At 42.7% G+C, this 23,528-nt stretch overlaps 1 long non-coding RNA gene across 1 annotated transcript; it reads left to right on the forward strand.

Annotated features, from left to right (window-relative positions):
* The first annotated feature begins 5,824 nt into the window (after window positions 1–5,824).
* Window positions 5,825–21,222, forward strand: LOC128351478 (uncharacterized). Its single transcript, XR_008319793.1, has 5 exons — window positions 5,825–5,886; window positions 6,230–6,327; window positions 10,040–10,108; window positions 15,551–15,610; window positions 20,604–21,222. It is a non-coding gene; the product is annotated as an uncharacterized LOC128351478 (long non-coding RNA).
* Window positions 21,223–23,528: the final 2,306 nt, after the last annotated feature.

Consider the following 23,528-nt stretch of genomic DNA (forward strand, 5'->3'; position numbering starts at 1 on the left):
CTCCCATATCTCACAGTGCACCACATGAGTAGCAGAGAGGTAGCCTGTGGCAGTACAGCAGTGTTCCTCTCCCTAGCCTCTCTTTCCCTAGCACTCTATGGCCACACTCCTGGAAGCCATTTTTACTACCATGGTGTCTAGATGACCACAAAGTGAGGTAGGATGGGCTCCGTTTTCCTCCTACCTCACCTTTTACCTGAGTTGCCAATCTGGGCTGCCCAGGTCTGGAGCATCTGGGTTGGGAGGCCTCTTGATGGCCCAGACAACAGAAGCTGCCTGGGTTTACTGTCTCCTACCCAGACTGCTCGTGTTGTGAGAATGAGCTCAATATATGCAAAATGGTTTCATCTGTAGAACACAGGTTGCAGAATTTTGCTTTTCTTGGTGCAGAATTTTAGGGTTGGGTTTATTTGTTTGTTTTTAGCACACACAACACAGGCAGCACTTGCCAGTATAACCACAACATTAAAAAAAACAAAAACCATTGACAGACAATTTACCATCTCATTGGATAATACTTGTACCATTTTCATATGCTTTTATGTTGTTACTGTTTCCCGCACACTGAAAACCTGCTTGCAAGAAAGTGGATGATTGGGGCTATGTTTCACTTTTGGATGGTTGATCACTAACAAGGAATTTTTTTGGAGAGAACTGTTAAGGGGGAGGTTGCCTGGAACTGTATTCTGCAGACTGTGCTTTTGTTGGCTAGTGCCCAGTGAGCACAATTTAGCCCAATTTGGTTAGCTTTTGTAGAACTAAAGCCAATGTATTAAGCATAAATGACTGCCAAACTTAGTTGGAATAATGTAACAGTCTTGCCAGCCAATAGCCTGATCATCTGCAGAGTTAGGCAGGCCTAAGCCCATTGAAATCAATTAGCATGGTCACTCCTAACTCTGCATAGGATCAGAATGTTGAGCTTTCCCAGATCTGCAGCCACTTTCTGGCTGCATTTCTAATGTTATTGGGAATAAAAGCAAATATATTAATTACTCTGGCAAACAGGCATCATTTACATTTGGCAGATTAAGGAGACTAAAACGGGCTGTGGAAGTGATTACCAAGGCTGGCGGGGGGAGAGGGAACCTTTGCGGACACACCCCCCCCGCAGCCTTAGGAAGCCCCCTGAAGGGGCTAGAGGTAAATCAATATATTTTTAATTTTTTAAAAAAATCATGAACTGGCGAACTAAGCCCCTTTTAAAGCCATCCAAGCTAGTGGCCATCACCACATCCCATGGCAAAACATTCCATAGATTAATTATGGGCTGTGTGAAAAAGTACTTCCTTTTGTCAATCCTAAATTCCCCAGCCTTCAGTTTAATGGTTGACCCTTGGTTCTAGTGTTGTGAGAGAGGGAGTGTCGGGCTCCCCCACCATTGTTTAAGAGGAAGGCCCTCCCAGAGGCCAAGGTGGCAGGATGACAGCCTGGCTGAAGAGGGAGTAGCTGGGGGGAAGTAAACATGACTGCCCTGATTGTAACTGACCTCCACATCCTTGGCTGCCTGACCCTTAAATTCTATCTATCACATTTATATACCGCCCCATCTAAACAGCTCTGGGTGGTGCCAAGGATGAGGTCAGTTGGGCAAAGGGCTGTCAGATCTAAAAGGCTCCCAGGGAGCAGCAAGACCACCACTGGCAGTTGGAGGAGGACAACGGTGAAAGTTAACTGAGTCAGTACTTTCAACAAACTGTGCAGCATGACCCCAGGATCTCTCCTGGTGAGACATTGACAGCTCAGACCCAATCAGTGTATATGTGAAGTTGGGGCTTTTTGCCCCAGTATGCATCACTTTACACTTGCTTACACTGAACCATTTTCCATTTTGTTGCCCACTTACTCAGTTTGAAGATATCCTTTTGGAGCTCCACACAATCGGTTGTGGATTTCAATACCCTAAATAGTTTAGTGCCATCTGCAAATATAGCCGCTTTGCTGATTACCCCAACTTCTAGATCACAGTATGTACAAGTTAAAGAGCATAGGTACAGATCCTCGGGGGACCCCACTTCTTACTTCCCTCCATTGTGAGAACTGTCTATTTATTCTTACCCTCTCTTTCCTGTCCTTCCCCCAGTTACCAATCCATAACTGAACCTGTCCCATTATCCCATGACTGCTAAGTTTACTCAAGAGCCTTTGGCGGGGAAGATCATCAATTTCACATTTGAATTCCTTCAGAACTCTTGGATGGGTACTATTTGGTCCTGGCGATTTGTTAAATTTTATTTTTTCAAAACAGTTTACATCTTCCCTCGTAATCTCAAATTGGCCCAGTTCTTCAGCCTCTAAACCTAAGAAGTTCAGTTCAGGAGAGGGTATATGGTCAGTTTCCTTCGCCATGAAGACAGATGCAAAGAACTCATTCAGCTTCTCTGCAATCTCCTTATCCTCCTTAATAATCCTTTCATACCCTCATCATCTAAGGGTCCAACGTCCCCTGCTTCTGATATAGTTAAAGAAGTTTTTGTTATTCCCCTAGACACTTCTAGCTATGTGCTTCTCAAACTGTCTTTTTGCATCCCTTATTGTTTCCTTGCATTACGTTTGCTAGAGTTTAAGTTCCTTTCTGTTCTCTTCATTTGGGCAGGACTTCCATTTTCTGAAGGAAGTCTCCCTTTTATAGCTTCCCTGACTCTACTTGTTAGCCATGCTGGCGTCATCCTGAACTTGGTGGTACCTTTCCTCCTTGGTATACATTCCAACTGAGCTTCTACTATTGTGGTTTTGAATGAGTTCCATGCTTTCTGGTGTGATTTGACCCTCCTGGCTTTCTCTTCAGCTTCCTTTTCACCAGTCCCCTCATTTCTGAGAAGTTTCTTCTTCTGAAGTCCAACACACTTCTGAAGTCCAACACACTATGGTCACTGTTAACCAGTGGTTCTGCAACTCTGACATCTTTCACCAGGTCCTGAGCAGCACTCAAGATTAAGTCCAAGTTTGCCTTCTTTCTGGTTAGTCCTGTGACCAACTGTTCCAAGGCACAGGAATTTAGCATGTCTAGAAGCTTGGCCTCTCTGTCAATACCTGCATGTGAATTTGCTCAGTCTATGTGATGTAATTGAAGTCACCCATTATTACAGCTCTGTCTCTCTTTGAAACCTCTCTGATTTGTTTCTCCAGTTCTAGGTCACTCTCAGCATTTTGATCTGGAGGGAGATAGAATGTTCCTAGTAACACATTTCCTTTCAGTCCCTGTATTGTTAACCCTAGTGATTCTGTGAAGAACTCTGGTCCCCCTAGGTTTTCTAGCTTGTTGGATTGTCATCCCTTCTATAATATAATGCTACACCACCCCTAGTCCTCCCCTCCTTGTCTTTTCTGTAGAATTTATATCCAGGAATAACAGTGTCCCACCACTGTTCCACCAGGTTTCCGTTATGCCCACTATATCTATGTTTGCTTTAGCAACCAAGCACTCCAGCTTGCCCATCTTGGCTCAGAGGCTTCTGGCATTAGTATATAAATGTTTATATGCCAAGTCTTTAACCTGGCATTGGCTTGTCCTATCTCTCTTACTGTCTGTCAGGAACGCACCCTGACATCCCTCTCAAGTCGAGGGAGGTGATTTATTTTTCCATTGTTTTATAACAACTTTAGTCTCCATGTTCTAGGCATTTATTCAGTTTTTACTTTCTTTTGCTGCTACCATATGATTACTTATTATCCTGCTCTCAATACTCAATAACTTGGTTATGTAGCCTTGCGAGCGCAGGATAGGTGTATATGTTCAGTGTACAAATGAAACAAAACATGAGGTATAGAACAAAAATGAGAATAAGCTTATTGTTTACAACTGATTGGAATAAAGATCTCTGCAAGGCAGGGATCATAAAATTCTCTACAAAGTCACTAAGTACATCAGCTGTTTAACTATTTTTCTTCCTTAATAAAATGTAATGTTTGGGGAGGTGCAATAACTGGGACAGAGGTAAATAAAACATGGTTTGTAGTGAGTTTCCCCAGGCCTCTTGTCTGTTACTGGGAGGTTTCACCACTGGGCACCTTTTACATTCAAGGTTTCTTTCCCAGGCTTAACACTCTCCCACTTTTCGAGTACTGCCTCAGTATACCGCTGGTTCCACAGTCTCCACACTTTTACCAATCAAGTCTCACACAAACCCCCGAATAATCTCTCTGCTATGCTCTGTCCAAACTCTCACTCCTAACTATCAACTCCAACTCCCTCCAACTCCAACTGTTGTCTCCTAATCAACTGTCCTTATATAAATCCCTCCCTTTGAACATTCTGTGCCTGGTTACTATGGCAACACACACTTTCACATACCCAGTCTCCAGTTCCTATGTGTATGTTCCATCACACTGTCATTTGACCTTTTTGACCAGCTGTCATGTGTTTCCATCTGCTCTACTCCTGGTTCTACACTGAAACATTTGCACCCTCGAACCTTAGGTGATGCTTGCCAAACCACAGACTACCCAGTTCCCAGTAGCAGCTGATCTCTCTGTGCTAGGAAAGCTGGAGCCACCTTTTATTTCCCCCATAATGCCCCTGATATAGAATAGGCAAATTAAATGGCAACTCCAACCAGTGCTTTAGTGCCAGGTGGGGCGAATGTAAGGGGGGGAGGGGAATTAAAGCCTCCATGTGTTGACACCAGGCCTGGGAACTGCATATATACATGCTGCCATCTTACAGAAAACAGCATGCAAAATGGTATGCTAAGGGAATGCTCAGCAAGCTGCTGTTCTAACATGCAGGCATGAGCTATGCAGCTCAAGTATGCTCATTAAGAGCAAAGGTTGTGGTGGGTTTTTATTTTTAAAAATACTAAGAAATTTTGGCAACTAGCCCCAATTTCTGGCTTTGATACAAAAAATTCTGGCAAGTGGCCCAATAGGCAAGGAAGGAGTTGGATAATTTTTTCCCCATAGCAAGTTGACAACCCTTACATCATATGTTCTGAGACTATTCTCTGCTCTCACAGGAGAGATTTCATATCTAAGCAAAGGTACTCCAACAAAAATGACTATAGGATAGTTGCTCCAGTTTTTAATGTAAAATCAGTTTTCAAATTATGTAGGAAAAGGGGTGTGTGTGTGATTGTGGGGAGGGGGTGCTTAAATCTGTATGCCCCACCACCTGGCTCCCCCCTCCCATTTAGCCATATCTTGCCCCCCCCCACCATTGTTCTTTTAAAATGGTAGCTAAGAGGGCTGTATAAAAGGCAAGGGGCCTGCCCCATCCCATAACTCAAGCTCTATGCAAACCAACCTCACAAAACTTGAACTTCTTGAAGCTGATCCATAGTGTTTCATTAAATGAAATGTCTGTTCTAAGATTCTATTTTCAGCTGAAGACAACATCCCTTAAGCTAAAATGGGAAATGAAGCAGACCTTCATTAATAAGACTTTAAAAAAAATGTTTACATGATGTCTTCATTGCATATTATCATAGCACCTAAGGCCTTCCCTTTTAGAGCAGAATTATCAGTTTACTCTCAAGTATATTGTGCAAGAACAGAGGCCTGGGAGAACTGAATGAAAGGAATTCGACATTATGGGAACCCTTTATGTAAAAAAGAGACATTAGAATTATCTGCCTGGTACATTTAAAGGTTGTTCTTATGACCAAACAGTGGGGAGCAGAAGGCAAGGCTGGCTCCTGCCTTCCTGCTCGCACCCAACACAAGCCTCCTCTGGACTCTGGCACTCACACGCCTACATCAGCAGTGTGGCAGTGAGCTCCAGAGCTCCAAAGGGAGGGGGGAAATTCGCACTGGGTCCTCCAGGATCCCACAATGCAGCAGCTCCACGCTGCCTGGCCCCTCCTTCCCCCTGACTTTTTGAAGAACATGACCACCAGCTGCCTGCGAGCAGTGCTGGAAGTGGTGGTGGCACAGACGACCAGAAATGAGGTAGGAAGGGGTTTGTTCAGTTGTTCAGAGTATGATCCGGTGGTAAAGAAGTTCAGCCCAAGTGATTATCTGAAGACAGTAGGTTGAGTTCAGGAAACAAAAGACTTATTAAGAAATTAAAACATCCCAAACTGAGAGAGACATAGAACAACATATACCCAAACAGGCACTAGCCTTCAACAACAATTGAACAGTTCTAAGTGACTTGTAACTGACCAAGAGAGACCTATTAACATAACTCCTCATGCCTCTAGTGGCCAGAAGAGGTTACTACAGTGCTAAGAGCAATGCTTTAGAATTCTCACTTCGAATGTGTTCTCCTCCTACCTTACTTTTAACTTAGGTAGCTGATCTGGGCACCCAGGAATGAAGCTTCTAGCTCGGGAGGGCTCCTGCTGCTGCAGATGACCAGAGCTACCTGGTAAAAGAGGGTTAACCCAGGTAAGACTGGTCCTGAGAATGGCATTTTAGTGTTGGTTTCTGGCTTAAGGGGAGAAAGGGTTAATTTGATGGTCATGGTGATGCTTTTAAAAATGATGATAAATTGACTTTTTATGTCTAACTGAATGGGCAGTTTGGGTCTGTCCATGAGATATATGATGCCTCCTACTGCAATTTCTACTATGTTTCCCACCCCCATCAGATCTGAATCTTATTTTAAGCATCTTCAAATCCAGATAAACTACTCTAAGAGCTTGTTCCATAGTACCTGACTGGAGCTATTCTTGGATATTTATTTTCAATATTTCCCTCAACATTTTTCACAATATCAAGCCCCTAAAGTCTCCAGATTTTTTTCAGTAGTCACCTGGAGATTAATGCCAATTCATGGAGACTCCAGGCCAGTCCTGGAAGGCTTTCAACACTATTCTACGACAGAAGTATTTTACATTTGGAAAAGCTTTGTCCCAGATTTGCCCAACACAATAATTTTCAGAACTAAGTTTAATAAGCATAAAATCAATTTCCTCTTAAGGAACATAAGGTGAAAGTGCAACCATATGTGGATGGGTGTGAGCAGCTTTGGATGTACATCTATCGCCTTTGAAGATGTGCTTTTCATATGCACAATTCTCAGAACCACACATACAAAGTCAGTTCTAAAGGTGATGCTTGGCAATCAACCAAAAGATAATGTGCCACTGAAGGATTAAGCAGTGTTTTAGCTATATATAGTGCCTAATATATTTTAGGCTAAGGGGTTAGCAACTGGTGGCACCTAGGGTAAATTTGATCTCCTGAGAGGTGATTTAGGCCCTACATGCCAGCCCAAAAGTGAAAGAGACTATAGAAGGTCAAGTGTCTTTGGTAACAAGATGCCGGCAGGCCATTTTGACCCCTGCATTTTAAATCCATTGTTCAATGTAGGTCTTCAGCAAAGTTTATTGTAATCCAAGGTTTGGGGTATTCTAGTAACAGATGATGATGACATCATAGTCATCAACAACAGTAAGTAGTCTTCTGATAGATGCCAGGATGAAATTATTCGGGTTCAGAAGTTGTGTGTGCATGTTTGATTTTCCTTTGATCCTACTGCTGCTTCATCAATAGAATGCCACACTCTGGAGCCATTTGTGCATGACACACCTGCCTCTGCTTGTGGCGTGGGCAGGAACATATGTCAAGTCAAGTCCTGATAGGAGCACAAGGTCATAAGCTGTGGCTTTCTTTCAACAATAAAATAATTATAATACTGACCCTTTGTATAAAGTAGTTCATTATTATTATTCCCATGTTTGGAGATGGTGAAGGGATTGAGGCTGATGCTTGTCTAAGTTGATATATCCAGCAAGTTCATAGCTAAGGATGGATATGACAGTTTTAAAGGTTTCTGAGCTCCAGAGATCTCATCAGGAGAGATCTAATAGCATCCACCCCTCCAAAAATTGATGACACAATACTGATGAGACCTTCCTTGTCTTGCACTTACTTACTACACTACTTACATCTTGTTTGTTATTTCTCTTTGTAAACCACCCTGAGCCATTTTTGGAAGGGCGGTATAGAAATCGAATTATTATTATTATTATTATTAGAGAAGGAGGTGGCAGTGTGGAAGGTCTCCGGTTTGCGGTCTTATGATATAATCTATGGTAGTGCTAGATGTCTCCATGAACGTTTAATTAATCCACAAAAAGATTCCATTTTGAACACCTTGCAGCCCTCCTCTTAGCTATTATTTTAACAATGATGTGTGCATGGGGGGGGGCACTTCACCCATCACGGGAGGACTGACTTTGAAATCCCTTTATTGTGGTAAACTGCCAATTACATGAGTCAAAAGACTCCTGCAGGAAAGAATAAAAAAGATAATTGTTCAATTGTTATTACATGGCAAGCCATTTGTAATTACAGAGCTAGCTGTATCTAACTTCCATTTCTCATTTCATGGTGCAAAAATACATGGACCACATTTTTAAGAAGTAAAAAATATACAACCTACAACATCATGTGGGTACATCTGTTATGTTTCCTTTTGACAATTAAATAGCTTAGTTTTGTTTTGGGAGTTTTTGGTGTGTTTTTTTACAGGAAAGGGTCTGGCCTCACTTTCCCTATTTTTGTCTGTGAATGTGATTAATTACTCATCTTCCAGCATAGCTATGGAACTGTAATATGTGTCCCTGAGCAAGAATCTTTCCTGTTGATTATTGCACAATTTCAGTTCACATCCCCTTTAGAAAGATTTCCTTAGATGCAAAATTGTCTTTGTTTTATCACACTAGAAAAAATTAAACACTAAGTTCTTTCAGAATGTAGGAATGTCTCCAAAGATGTAGAGAACAGAATGAAACAAATACCCAACTGAAGCATTTCTGAATCTATGCAGAATGTTTGAAAGAAAAGGATCAAACAATCTTTTAAAAGTTCAGATCCTGGAACTGATACATTTCATCAGCCTCCTCCCAAGCCCCATAAACCCTCCCCTCACTCCACTCCATATGCCTAATGATTTTGATCAGTAGTGCCTGTATAGTAAAGGTGAAGTCTAAAAGCTGCATTCCACCACTATAAGTCCTGAATAGCATATTGGTCATAAAATCCAAACCATTTGTCCAATCTATCAAAATCTGGCACAAGGAACTAGGTGACACAAATTGCCACTTGTTCAAATGTAGTGCAGATCAGCTGAGAAATGAATGAGATACAGTAGATTGCTAATGAACCCATACGAGGCTATCCCCCCTGCCACAAGTAAGCACCTCAGTGCTGAGCTAAAAGACCAAGGCAAAGTGCAGCAACATGGAGCCTAATTTGTAAAGCAAGTATAGTATATGAAACTCTACAGAGTCATACAGTTTGCAGAGCACAGAATTTACAGTAACTAACTTGCAACCACCATTATTTTTGGAACATGAATAAGAACTGAAACACTTTAACCCGCATCTTAAACTGAAAATGTTTCGACATTTTAATATCTAAACAATGCAGATGCAAGTACTGTAGTAGACGGGACTGACTTGATTTGCTGTTAAAGAAGCATTGTTTGTGGGTTGGGGGGTGGGGGCAGAGGAAAGCCACAAGAAGATAATAACAGAAATCCCAAGGTGATTCTGCACACTGGACTTGTGAGATAGTACAATACATCATATTTAAATAGATTAAGGATGCATGAGTATTCTGACACAAGATCCATGTGGCATAGTGGGTGGAGTTCTCAACTTGGAACAGGAAGATCTAGCAAGACCCTTTCCACACCAACCATATCCCTATGCTGAATTACTTCCCAAGTGGCTTTTCTTTCCCATAAGGTTTCAAAATGTATGTTTGGTGGGAAATCCACATATTTGAAGCCTCACAGGAGGAAAAGTCAATTAATTTGGAGGAGGCAAATGGCACTTGGGAAAGAGATCAAGCGCTCCTCCTCCTGTTATTTCTCCACTCCCAATCACCCCCTCCAGATGCAACTTTTCCTGTTAAAAAAGGAGAGGCGGTCACCGGAGTACCATTACGTGCATCTGCATGTAGCATGTAGTTTGGCCCTCAGCCACAAAACTCAATTTTGCAGTCTGGCCTACCTTACATGACAAGTGTGAAAATAAAAGCAGAAAAGACTTACACACACACACACACACACACACACACACACACACACACACACTTTTGGACAGTTACTATTTACATTCTAACTCTTAGTTTTCTCTTCCAAAAGCGTCTGCCTCATTAAAGAAATGCAAACCTTCCCGTAAGTGGCCTGGACAGAAGTATCATGCCATCTCTGGTGATTATCCTGCCTCTCTAATATCTCCAAATTTTCTCTTCTGTTCATATGCTGTTCTTATTTGTGCCTTTGCATTGTACAAACATTCACCTAGCCTGTAGCAACTCAAGGTATTCTGGGATACTGGCTGCTGCTAAGCAAATTGATCCATCAGTGACAGCATGCATACCCCTTGCTGCTCAGCTTGTCAGTCAGGCTGAGCGAGGGGTACGCTGAGCTTGTCATATAGACAGCCAGTCATGAGGAAAGGAGGAGGAGGGAATACTGCCTGGCATTTCTCCTCCTCCCCTTCTGGAGACAAGTCATTGTCAGCTTGTGAGATGAGTCTTCCAGTTGGGAGTCACAGATGGGGCATGCCAGTGATTTGGGGAGGGAGGAGGATCTGTGTACCCCCTGTGAGGTTTTTATCCTCACAACAACCCTGGGAGGTAGATTAGGCTGAGAGATACATGGCTGGTTCAGAGTCACCCAGTGAGTTTCATAGTTGAATGAGGATTCGAACTTGGGTCTTCCCGGTCCTAGTCCAACAATCTAACCACTATGCTATGCTGACCTACCTCTCAGAGCTGTTGTGAGAATAAACAAGTATGAACCCCTAAACACAATAAGGTTGTTCATATGACCCTGTAAGTGGGGGGAGGCAGGATCGCAACTACCTTCCCCCAGAAGTTTCCTTTGGCTGTCTGTTTGTTCCTTTGGCTGCGTGCACTCACAGGAGCAGTGCTGCCAGGAGCCATGTGGCCATTTGGAGCTGGGAAAACACAGTCTAGCCTCCAGAAATCCCACAATGCACTGCCCATGGAGTGCGGTGCATTCAGGGTTTTCCCACTGCTGGGTGCTCTAGCTGCCCAACTCTGTGGCTACTTCTACCTTGGTAATAGCTCACACCTTCTACTTCAGAAATAACCTAGGTAAAATACGCATGCTACCTGGCGGGGCAGTGCTGGGAACAGGCTCCATTCTGGTGCTCCACACAAGCAGCCCTACCTGAGTAGGACCGAACAGCCTCAATAAGTGCAATGAGAAACAAAAACCCTTGGGAAATATTTAATACAAAATGTAATATAATGTACACATGTAAATGTATTATGAACTATAAATGCATGAGATGTGCCAAGCTAAGCAAAAAATCAATACAAGAAAGCAAAAATTGAAAGACACATGTAATGCTATAGATTTCATGTTTCATTGCACTTCAATGAAATCTTTATCAGAAGGCATCCAAAAAGGTACGGTTTGTATTGATAAATACCTTAAGGCATGTGATGCTGTAGCGGTTGAAACCAGCGGTCGTGTTCTAAACAAATTCTCATCAAGATGGGGTCCCTGTTTCATTCTTTTCCCAACTCAGCACCTCATAGGAACATAGGAAGCTGCTATTTACTGCCATTGGTCCATCTAGCTCAGTATTGTCTACTACACAGACTGGATGCGGCTTTTCCAAGGTTGCAGGCAGGAATTTCTCTCAGCCCTATCTTGGAGATGCCAGAGAGGGAACTTGGAATCTAGATGCTCTTCCCAGAGTGGCCCCACCCCCTAAGGGGAATATCTTACATTGCTCTCACATGTAGTCTCCCATTAATATGCAACCAGGGTGGACCCTGGTCAGCTAAGGGAACAAGTCATGCTTGCTTTCACAAGACTAGCTCTCCTCACCTCAACTGTGGTGAGGCAGAAATGGTGGGGTGTTTTTTTGTTTTTGTTTTCCATGGCTTCACACAATTGTTGAATGCATTACCAGAAGGAGTGCATTGAGGAAGAGGGTGCAGTTTATCCCAACAGAAATATGGTAATCTATGGTCGGTAGGCTCTATCTGCTGCCTCTTGTTTTCTCAACTCAGGTGTATTGTATATACACAAACAGCCTTTCTGCCCTATAAGGGTTCCCAGGGCAATTCACAACATTAAAACCAATGCCAACAAGAAATACAAGAGCAAGAAGAAGAAGAAAAACCAGCAAAGTCAAAACTATAATAACAGTAGTACCATTAAAAAAACATCAACACCATTTCACCACTTTGCACCCTGTGGGGAAAAAAGATCTTTATCGCCGTTCGAAAAGTTTGAATCCAGCTACCCTGACGAGTTTCTTTTGGGAAAGCCCAAAGGAATGGGTGCTGCTGCAAAAGTAAAGGCTCCCTTGTTATATGACTGTAAGTCTAAGACTACCATACATCCTCATTTTCCCTGGAAATGTCCTCATTTCCATGAAAAAGAGGAATGTCCTTGAGGAAAGGCAATCTTTATGGTATTTAGCCCACATCCCATATGTGAACCAATTCCTTCAAGCCAATGGCCAACTTCCTTCAAGCCAATGGCCAACTCTACCAGTTCACGGAGGGCAGGGCTACCAGTCCAAGAGAGAGAGAAACTGGCAAGTAGACCTGGCTGCCTTTGTGCCAGTGGCCAGGGTTACCACAGCATGGGAGGCCAGGTCTATACACAGGAGACTCTGATAGACCTGGCCGCTGCTGTTACAGAAATCAGATCCAGAGGTTTACTGCTGCCACTAGCCTACTCAAATTGACTGGTAGACCTGACCTCTATCACACCAGTGGCCAGGTCTACTGTGGCCACTACAGCTGCCCCATTCAAGTCACTTGGTAGACCTGATCTCCATACTTTTTGTTTTTGTTTTAAAGGCATGGAAGGGCTTCTTAAAAGTTGAAAATATGGAAAGCCTATGTGAATCATCTTGTTTACTTCTTTGAAAGGCAATGGCATTAACATGATTCAAGCAAGGAAATGTGTATAAGGAAACTGCTGCTAGGTTAACTATAGCCAAACACAAACTCAAACCATGTCGTCAGACATCTAGTACAAGAACTTATGGGATATCATGATCTCAGAAACAAAGAAAGAGTTGGTCTGACCCTGACAAACTTAAGGTTGTATTTTGATGCTGTTTGTTTGATGTGGTTAAAAGAATGAATAACATTAAGAAATCCTAGAATACTTGATTTGGAAGGATTTGATAGAAGGTTCGGATAGCATTCATATTTGTGGTATGACAAAAGAAAAATACATAAAGATCTAATGAGAGTGTGGGTAAAATATAAAAAATGGCTGGAACCTAAAACTCCGTTATGGTTATCCCCGATTGAAGCTTTAGTACATAAAGAGATAAATATGCAACCGCAATGGGGTACCTGTAGGGATCTGTTGTGTTTTCAAGAAAAAGGCTGTAAGTTAAAAAATCTAATTGAAGTACAAAATTTGGTCAGTAATTGGTTTCAGTACCATCAGTTAAATGAAGTTTTTAAGAAGGATTTCAAACTTGTATTTGAGGATCAAATGTCGAGATTTGAGAAGCAGCTATGTGAAAATGATGAAAAATTAGTGTCCAAGATGTATAGGCTGTTGTTTTTGGAGGAGACAAGAGATGAAGTGGTTAGAACGACTATGATAAAATGGGCTCAAGACGTGGGTCATAATATAGATATGGCAGCTTGGGAAAAATTATGGAAAACTGATTTAAAGTTCACTGCATGTTACACTTTAAAAGAAAATTATTATAAGATGATGTACAGGTGGTATTTGACGCCTAAAAAACTGGTGATAATGTATAAAAATGTTTCAAACAAATGTTGGAAATGTGGACATTGTGAAGGAACTTTTTTTCATATGTGGTGGTCTTGTAGGAAGGCAAAGGCCTTTTGGGACATGATATATAATGAGTTAAAAAAAATTTTTTTAATGGCATTTCCTAAGAGCCCAGAATCCTTCCTGCTGGGAATAACGCAAGGAGAGTTTTCCACAAGAAATTTAACATTCTTCATATATGCAACCACGGCGGCCAGAATAGTATATGCACAGAAATGGAAGGACAATGAACTGCCCTCAAAAGAAGATTGGCTGATAAAAATTTTGGAATATGCGGAGATGGCAAAACTTACAGTACTGATAAGATATCAAAATTTGGAAGGTTTTAAAGAAGATTGGAAACCATTCTTACTGTACCTAAAGAACTATTTCCCTAATATTGATTTTTCAACAGGGTTTGAAATTTGAGTAGACTAAAATCAAGTTTGGTAAGGTATAGGATATATGTTTTGAATTATTATAGCAAGGGTTAATTGTATAGTTAGTGATTTGCGCTGACTGGTGAGCTGGAAGTCATTTTTTGTTTAATGTTTGATGTAATGAGATTTTCAAGATATTGTTAAAATCAATAAAAATTTAAAGCAAAAAAGAAAAGAAAAAGAAAAAAAGAAAAACTAACCCATATTATTTGGTCCCATTCAAACCTGACTACAAATAATTCTTTTATGTAATTTGGTCAGATTTTATTCTTTACAGTAATCAGGAAAATTATGGTTGTTTTCCTACCCCAGACAATAGTAGAGTGTGGGTGGATTGATGATCACGGTTTGCCATATTATGTTTTGCTGTTTGTGTTTGGATCAATATTGTTTAGCATTATAAATTTGTTTTAATCAAGTTTTTTTTTAAAGAAAGAAACGTGTCTTAATTAAAATATGTTCAGCACTATTCTTCTATAAGTGACCAAAGAGAAGATAATATTGCATATTCCTGTGCTGTCAACCCTTTGATTTTTGCCACCCTTCAAATGCGTCACTTACACTTCCCTCCATAAACTTCCTGCAAAGCAGACAGTGAGCTCTGAGCATTGTTTATACAAGCAAAGGAAGGAAGTCACTCTATACATTTCTCACTGGTTACCAGATGACAGCTCTGAAAAGTGGGAAGATACCGACAGAATTGGGTAACTCTCTATATACAAACAATCCAACTGAGACAGAAAGAGGAGCAATCATAACTAGATACCATTACCTTCAATGTAGGTCTCAAGGGTCAAAAGCCGTGGAGACTTCAAAATCTCACTTTTATAAGTGAGATAAAAGCCTACCTTAAAGGGCCATGATAAGGTTACTTAAGATAATATGTTTAATGTTTTGAACTGTGATGCACAAATGCTAATAATGATGATAATAATTAATAATAAGTAATCAACTTAAAATAACTTCTGGAACAAGTGGCTTGTAGGCAGCAGCCAATGAATGCAAAAGATTATATTCATTTCTTAGATAAAAGGTCTACACACATTCATTTTCAGGAACTTTTTCATCTCAGGTGCAAAACATGCAGTACTGGCATTTGAAACATGACAAGATGTCACCAGTCATGGTTGTGTACCATTTTCTTGTTTCTCCTAGAGTCCATACACAAAAATGTACTAGTATATTAAAAAACCATTTAAACGTGTGTGTGTGTGTGTGAGAGAGAGAGAGAGAGAGAGAGAAAGTCAGTCAGTCAGTCAGTCGTGAATGTATGAGTGACTATACAAAGAAAAACACAAAGTGCAATCCCTTTAAAATGATTTCCCAAAGTCTCATGAATGCAGTAAGTCTTTTCAGTGCCTGATATATATTTTGGACAAATATCCACAAGTGTCAATCAAAGTCCTTTCTAATTCCACAGCATCGTTGTTGGCACAACAGAGATACCAAAGCTAGTCTCTTGCCTTCCTCAAGAAACAAGGTAGGGTGGAAGAAAATGAATACGATGAATATTTATATACTGCTTTTCAAAAAAAAACTTTCCCAAAGTGATTTACATAGATATAAATAAATAAAATGGTTCATAAAATGGAAGAAAAACCCTGCAACAAATTGAAGAAAAAATATCTTTGCCAAAATGTGTCTATGCAACAGCCAGAGGAGAATATTTATTTGTTTTATTTATCATTAAATTTGTATACCACCTTCCATTAAAAAAAAACAAAAACATCTCAAGGTGGTTTACAACATATTTAAAACAATATAAGACCACAAAAGCTACACAATAAAAATAGTAAATTAGAATATAAAAATACAAATGTAATTAAAAGTAGGAAAAAAAAATACATAATAGGACCATAAAATATAGAGTAGCAGCAACAAAAACAACACTCCTAAAAAGCCTTGTTAAAAAGTCTTGCTTTCTAACAACTGTGATGGAAACTGAGGAGCGGATGCCTACCTAGAGAGCATTCCAAAGGGTGGGGGCAATAACTGAGAAGGCCCTGTCCCACGTGCACGACAGCTGAACCTCCCTCATTGTCGGCATGTGGAGCAGAGCCCCCTCCGATGACCTCGTCAAGCGGGCAGAAACCTATGGGAGCAGGTGTTCCCTCAGATATCCAGGGCCCAAACCGTTAAGGGCTTTAAAGGTGAAAAACAGAAACTTGAACTGGACACGGAAACCATTTGGCAGCCAATGTAGCTCTTTCAGAATGGGTGTAATATGATCCCAGTGGGTAGCTCTGGATAAAATCCTAGCAGTCACTTCTCTCTTAGCCTAACCTACTTCACAGGGTTGTTGTGAGGAGAAATTCGAGTATGTAGTACACCGCTCTGGGCTCCTTGGAGGAGGAGTGGGATATAAATGTAAAAATAAATAAATAAATAAATAAAAGGACAAAGTTCAGAAGTAGAAATTTTACCTAGCTGCATTTTGCACTAGTTGCAGTTTCTGAATATTCTTCAAGGGCAGCCTAACATAGAGCATATTACAGTAATCCAGCTGTGTTGTGACTAAGGCATGGGCAACTGTGGCCAGACCGCGGAACCAGTATGGCCAGTTGGGTTTGAATTCAAACCAAATTCGACCCACCCTGGTCTCCTTCCAGCCGTATCAGGCCTGGTGCAGTTTGACCTTCTCAAGGAAGGGGCACAGCTGGCACACAGGCTGAAGTGGTGCAAAGGCACCCCTGGCTACTGCCTCCACCTGAGCAGGGATGTGTACAGAACCAGTGTAGCCAGTTGGGTTTGAATTCAAACCGAATTCGACCCACCCTGGTCTCCTTCCAGCCGTATCAGACCTGGTGCAGTTTGACCTTCTCAAGGAAGGGGCACAGCTGGCACACAGGCTGAAGTTGTGCAAAGGCACCCCTGGCTACTGCCTCCACCTGAGTAGGGATGTGTACAGAACCAGTGTAGCCAGTTGGGTTTGAATTCAAACTGAATTCGACCCACCCTGGTCCGCTTCCAGACGAATCAGGCCTGGTGCAGTTCGACGGCTGAACTGGTTTGCAGACCAGTTTGGGTCAATGCTTGTAAAGGAGAATTAGCTGAGGATTGCCCTTTACCAGCAAAGGGGGATTCCCTAAGGACAGGGGGTGGGGGTGGGGGAGAAGGGAATTTATTTTCCCACCAGTGGTGGGACAGCAGCAGTGGGACTGCAGGGGACCTTTAAACCTCCCCATGGCAGCCTCCCCAATAGCAGCCCAGGCCTGTGTTTGAGGCTTGCTTCGAGCCTTCACACAGAGTGTGCAGCAGCCCTCCATGCCACCCAGAGACGTAAGTTTGGGCAAGGTATTAAATAAATAAATAAATAAATAAAATAAAATAAAATGTGTGGAGGCTAGTAGAACAGATAGCCCAGTGCTCTTGTGCAAGAGCACCAGGTTATCTATTCTAATGGCCTCCGCGTATGCGCTGCAGTTACTGCATAGAGGCCCAAACCGGGACGCAGTTGCCAGCTGGGCTGCTATTAGGGAGACTGGTGGGGGGTTTAGAGGATCCCCTGCCAAAGCCATCCCGCCACCGGCAGGAAGGTAAGTTCTCCTCTCACCCCCTGCCCTTTGGAAATCCCTCTTTGCTTGTAAAAGGTAATCCTCAGCGGATTCCCCTTTACAAGGATTGCCCCGAATGGCTACACCTGAGCTTCCAAAAGCAGGGCCAGATGTTAGTTTATTAGGCCACATCCAATCCATCTCTGCCTCCAGGCCCCAATTCAGGACATCCAATGCCTCCCTAGGATCAGATGATAAGAAGAGATAGAACTGAGTGTCATCTGCATATTGCTGACAGCTCAGTCCAAGTCCCCAGATGACCTCTCCCAACAGCTTCATGTAGATATTATAAAGGGGATAAAACTGAACCCTGTGGGATGCCACAGGCCAATGGCCAAGAATCCAAACAGTAGTCCCCTAGCACCACCTTCTGGATCCTCCCCCCCCCCCCCGAGAAAAGACCAAAGCCACTCCAAAGCAATACTTCCAATCCCTATACTTGAGAGGTGGTCATAAGAACAGCCCTGCTGAATCAGGCCCAAGGCCCATCTAGTCCAGCATCCTGTTACACACAGTGGCCCACCAGATGCCACTGGCAAACCCACTGGCAGGAGCTGAGGGCATGCCCTCTCTCCTGCTTTTACTCCCCTGCAACTGGTACTCAGAGGATACCATGGTCGATGGTATCGAATGGTCCAGAAGGATACCATGGTTGATGGTATCAAATGCCACTGAGAGGTCCAGAAGAACCAAGAGGGACACAGTCCCCCTGTCAGGCTCCCAGTGTAAGTCATCCACTAGACCAGCCAAGGCAGTTTCGGTCCTATATCCAGAACAGAAGCCAGATTGAAAAGGGTCTAGATAATCTGTATTATCCAAGACCCTCTGCAGCCAGGATGCCACCACACGCTCTATTACCTTGTCCCCAAAGGGAAGGTTAGAAACAGGTCTATAGTTGTCCAGGTTGGAGGGATCTAGGGAGGGCTTTTGAAATAATGTTCTTACCATCTCCAACTTGAGGCATGGTGATATCTTGCCCTCCCCTGATGAAGCAATGATTATAGCCTCCAACCATCTGCCTTTATTCTCCCTAGCAGATTTTATTAACCATGGAGGGCAAGGGTCAAGGGCACGCGCTATTGCCCACACACTGCACAGGATCACATCCTCAGGCTGCACTAACTGAAAAGAATCCAACAGAATAGGATCAGCTGGTCCCAAGGCATGTCTGCCAGAACTGCCAAAACCCTGGAATCCAGATCAGCACAGATGTGAGCGACTTTATCTGCAAAGTGAAATGCAAACTGATCACAACAGGCTGTAGATGGTTCCTCCCCCATTACCTAGGGTGTGTGTGTGTGTGTGTAGCAGTGCCTTTTCTGCATGTAACAGCTCTGCTTTTCTGCACTGAGCAGTTGCAATGGAGGCAGGGGGAAAAAGCATCCCTGCTAATTGGGCAAAGAGGCACCTTTTACCGTGGTGATTCTCTTTATTTAGCAGGGGGAGAGTAACTGGCCCTATCCACCCCCAGCACAGCATCCCTCCAGTGGCTGTTGCTGGTGTGTGTCATGTTTCTTTTTAGAATGTGAGCCCTTCGGGGACAGGAATCCATCTTATTTGTTTTATTTCTCTTTGTAAACCGCCCTGAGCCATTTTTGGAAGGGCGGTATAGAAATCAAATTAATAACAACAACAACAACAACAACAATATTTTTGTCACCATGGAGTATACCTAAAATGGGTACATGTTTGGTCAGATTCATCCTGACTCTTCCTTCAGCATTGCTTCAGCCAACCGAGTTGTTTCATTGCCCTAAGCTCGGAGAACAGGCTCCATCAAGCCAGAGAAGAATGACCTTGTCAATAGCCCCGGCTGTCTCCACGTTCCAGAGATTCACCAGGGCCTTGACAGAGTTGCCAGCTCTCTGGACACAGGTCACTCTCCGAAGGAAACTGAGCAGTTCCATAAGCCTGTGAGGACAACATTCTAATTGGTCCACCACCCCTGCAAAGAGATAGTCAATATGCAGTCACTCAGAGACTTGTGCTTTGGGCTGTCTATAAATGTCTTAAATAAATAAAATAAATAAATCATCCTCCATGATGATAACTCACCCGAACTGAGTTGTTCAAGTTATTGTTCAAGGTGTACAACAAAACAATGCTTTTTAAAAAATCCCTCCAAACCAGTCCTGTAGTCCTCAACAGCGACTCTGGATGTTGAGGTAATTCAGAAAACCCCAACCGCACAAAAACACCTCACGGAGCATGTGCTCCTTCCAGTAGCTGCCAGTGAGGGCAGCGGGGGTGGGGTGGGGGCAGCAAGAGGTGCCTTTAGAAATAAATTAACAGGTGCTTACCAATGTTAGGGCAGCACCTGCAAGCTGCCTTAAATAGTGGCACTCCACCTGGGATCCCATGCAGGGTGACAGGGCCCCACCCAGCATCCCTGTGGGGCGCTGGCATGGCTCTGGTGTCTGCACATGTGCGAAGACTCTGCACGTGCAGAGGCAAAGCCATACTGCCTTGCTAGATAGGCGGGGCACCACTGCTTGAGGCAGTTTGCAGGTGCTACCCAACATCGATAAGCACCTGTTAAATGATTTTGAAAGGCGCCTCTCACTAATCCCCCCCCCACTGCCCTCACTGGTTGCTACTGGTTCCTTCATAGCTAAAAGGGCCACACACACTGTGGTTACAGTTGCACAGTTGCTCTGTTCATTCATGGAAAGTCAGATTTTTGAGCAAAAACCCACCATGGAATTAACATGGGGCGGGGGACAGGTTAACAGTTATTGAAGAACAGCATGCGCTGTTAAAAGTGAATTAACAAATAGTGTAAATCTCGGACTAAATACTTTGTCTTGGAACACCCTTCACATCCTTCTTGCCCATCCTTTAAACTTGATCTACCATCTCATACAAATGGGGAAAATATGCTCTTATGCTACAATGAAATATTCTTGATATTATTTTTAGAAAGAAGATGTGGAAATGAAAACAAGACATCCAGTGAGATGACAGCAGAATTCTTGTCTTGCTGTGTGTTCTGTTAAGAGTTGAGTTATGTACTAATGATTTTTAACATCTCCATTTCCCCTACCATCAATTATTTGCTGAAAGCAATCCAGATTAGCTTGTAGATGCCATTGTGTGTATAGCATGGAAACATGAATTAAATCTGTCACTCTTTTGATCTTCATGCCAGCCCAACAGTGTAAGCACTTATTGTAAGTACTTATAAAGACCCCTTCTGTGTTCTACAGGGAACAATTTTTGCCCCTGTGTTCGTTATCATTCTTTTTCTAACACTTCTTTTTAAAAAATGACATTTATTTGTCAGCAGGAGAAATAATCTTGTCAGATGTAGTTCTTAATTATAGATTCTGAGGTATGTGTTTTATTCTTCACTTCAGTGTACAATCATACAGAAAAGAAACATGTAATATTAAGTAACTATTAGCATTGGCATCTTTTAAATCCTCTTCAATTACCACTAAAGCTCTTTTTCACTTTAGTGGCTGTGGTGGCATGCTAAATTTTGTGGTTGTGATTTCTGCTTAGATGACCACTTGTTTTTAAAGAGAAAAGGTATTTGATTATGATAACACTTTTACTGTATTCCCCCAAATTCCTTCCCAGTCTTATATAAGGTTGCCAACCGAAGCTATTAGCAAAGATAGTTTTTTCAATGTTTTCCCAATATCAAGCTATTAAAATATCCAGGATTGCTTTCCATAGTCACCTGGAGATTCATGCCAATTCCGAGAGGCTCAAGTCCAATCCTGCTGCATTGGCAACCCTAGTCTTATATTTATTATTACACAAAGTATTTCAGTACACAGACTACATGGAAACCATTTTTCAGCAAGTTCCGTGGACACACCCATGCCATTTTTAAAACACATTTTATCTGTCAACTTCTCCATCTCAGTGATATTCAGAACTGTCATTATCCTCCCCCACCACATCACCCATGATGTGCTAATCCAAAATTTGGCAGTAATGAAAAGATTTCACAACAATAATTTAACAGGCCTTTGAAAGGCATCAACCCAATAATTCAAAAGTAAAGCTACCGCAGCATCAAAGTTTAGCCTTAACGGTGCTCAGATTATGAGGTGGGGGGAGTCTAATGAGTATGAATGTAATGAAATCTACAAGCCTAACTCCTCCAAATTTTAGGCTTCTAGAAAGAGTAGTTAGCTAAATGGGCTGGACGTTCTCTGGCATCCCTGTAATTTGTGCATTGGTCTTCCATCATTTATTGAAACAAGACCCTTTCAATGTGTATCCAATAAATCTGAACAAAAGGACACCCCACCATACATGATAAAATCTGCTTGATCAGTATAACATTTCCAGCATATAAAAGTAAATCTTCTAAATGCCTAATTTAAATTTATACAGAGAGCGTTCCAGATTACCCGCTAACAACAGCAGTAAAGTGCTTTGGTTTTGTAGATTGCACTGAAAATGTAAATAAAGGGAATTATTCTGCAACATTATCCTGAAATGGGAAAATACAGTGTTTTTTTTTTTTTTTGCAGTGCACATGCAACGTTATAGGACTGTAACACAGCAATAAAACTTGAAAGAAAGCATGTAAATGTGGACGGCACCTTGCTGACAGTGCAGGGACTGCGATGTTGAAACACAGGCAGTCTGGAAGCATACTTGGGGGTCACGTGGCAACACTGTTGTAATGGGTAATATGGAAAGCACCCCAGGTAATGTGCCATCGGCACATGTATTTGTATTGACTCTGAACCTCTCTTAGAGATGAGCATCAGGACATCTGTCTAACTGATATGTAGATATTCCCCATAATTAGGGGGGGTGTAGAAAGGGCAGTCCACCCCCTTGAGTTAGTCCCATTGAATTCAATGGCTTGCTCCCAGGAAAGTGAGTATAGGATTGCTGATTTCTGCAACACCACCTCCGGCCAGGAAAGGTTCTGGGGATGCCTATGCACAGACCTCCTGTTGATACAATAATTACCAAGTCTCTTTGAATACAGGGAGTCCCCAAATTACAAATAGGTTGTGTTCCAAAAGTTCATTTGTAAGTGCATGTTCATAACTTGGAACACATATAGTTCTTAAGAGCGATGACTTGTTTGTATTAGGGATATGCAAGCCGGGTCAAGGTTGAGCTGGCTCACATTCAAACTATCCCGGCTCTAGGGCTTGCCCTCGAGCCGGACCAGGCCTGGTGGAGCTAAACCCACTGGTCAAGTCCAGGGCCAGTTGGGGTTTTTCTGTTTGTCTTTTAAATGGTGGATTTACCACCATTGCCAAGCTCTAAGGAGTGCTGTTACAGCCACGGAGGAGTCTCCTTATGTCCCACCTTCCCCCACCAGCCCCCTTGGTCATTTCCAGCCTAATAAAGGTTATTATTGGCCGATTTTGTGCTGGTTTTGGCCCGTTATGGGCCTCTCTGCAGTGGCAGCAGCCATTTTGGAGGCTGCCGTGCATGCCCAATGATCATCTGCATAGCCGGGTCATGACCCAAGCCATGCAGATGGTCATTGGGCATGCACAGCAGCCTTCAAAATGGTCACCACCACCACCACCACCACCACCACCACCACCACGGAGAGGCCAGTAATGAGCCAAAAATGGCCCGTAGGGCTGAAAATGACTGGGGGGAGACTGGTGGGGAGAGAGGGAACATCAGGAGATCCTCCCTGAGGCTGTGACAGCACCCACCCCCCAGAGCCTGGCAATGGTGGTAAGTCCACCATTTCCCAACCAAATTGTTTTGTCAACCCCCCTCCATCCAAGCTGGGCTCGAACTGGTTCGGACTAGAGCCAGACTAGGCCTGGCTCTAGTGTGCGCAGAACTGGACTGGACCCGGTTCAGTTTGAGTCCAGTTCCACTCAAACTGAACCAGGTTTTCCA

The sequence above is a fragment of the Hemicordylus capensis genome, chromosome 3, assembly GCF_027244095.1.
Source record: "Hemicordylus capensis ecotype Gifberg chromosome 3, rHemCap1.1.pri, whole genome shotgun sequence".
In the NCBI taxonomy this organism is placed as follows: Eukaryota; Metazoa; Chordata; class Lepidosauria; order Squamata; family Cordylidae; genus Hemicordylus; species Hemicordylus capensis.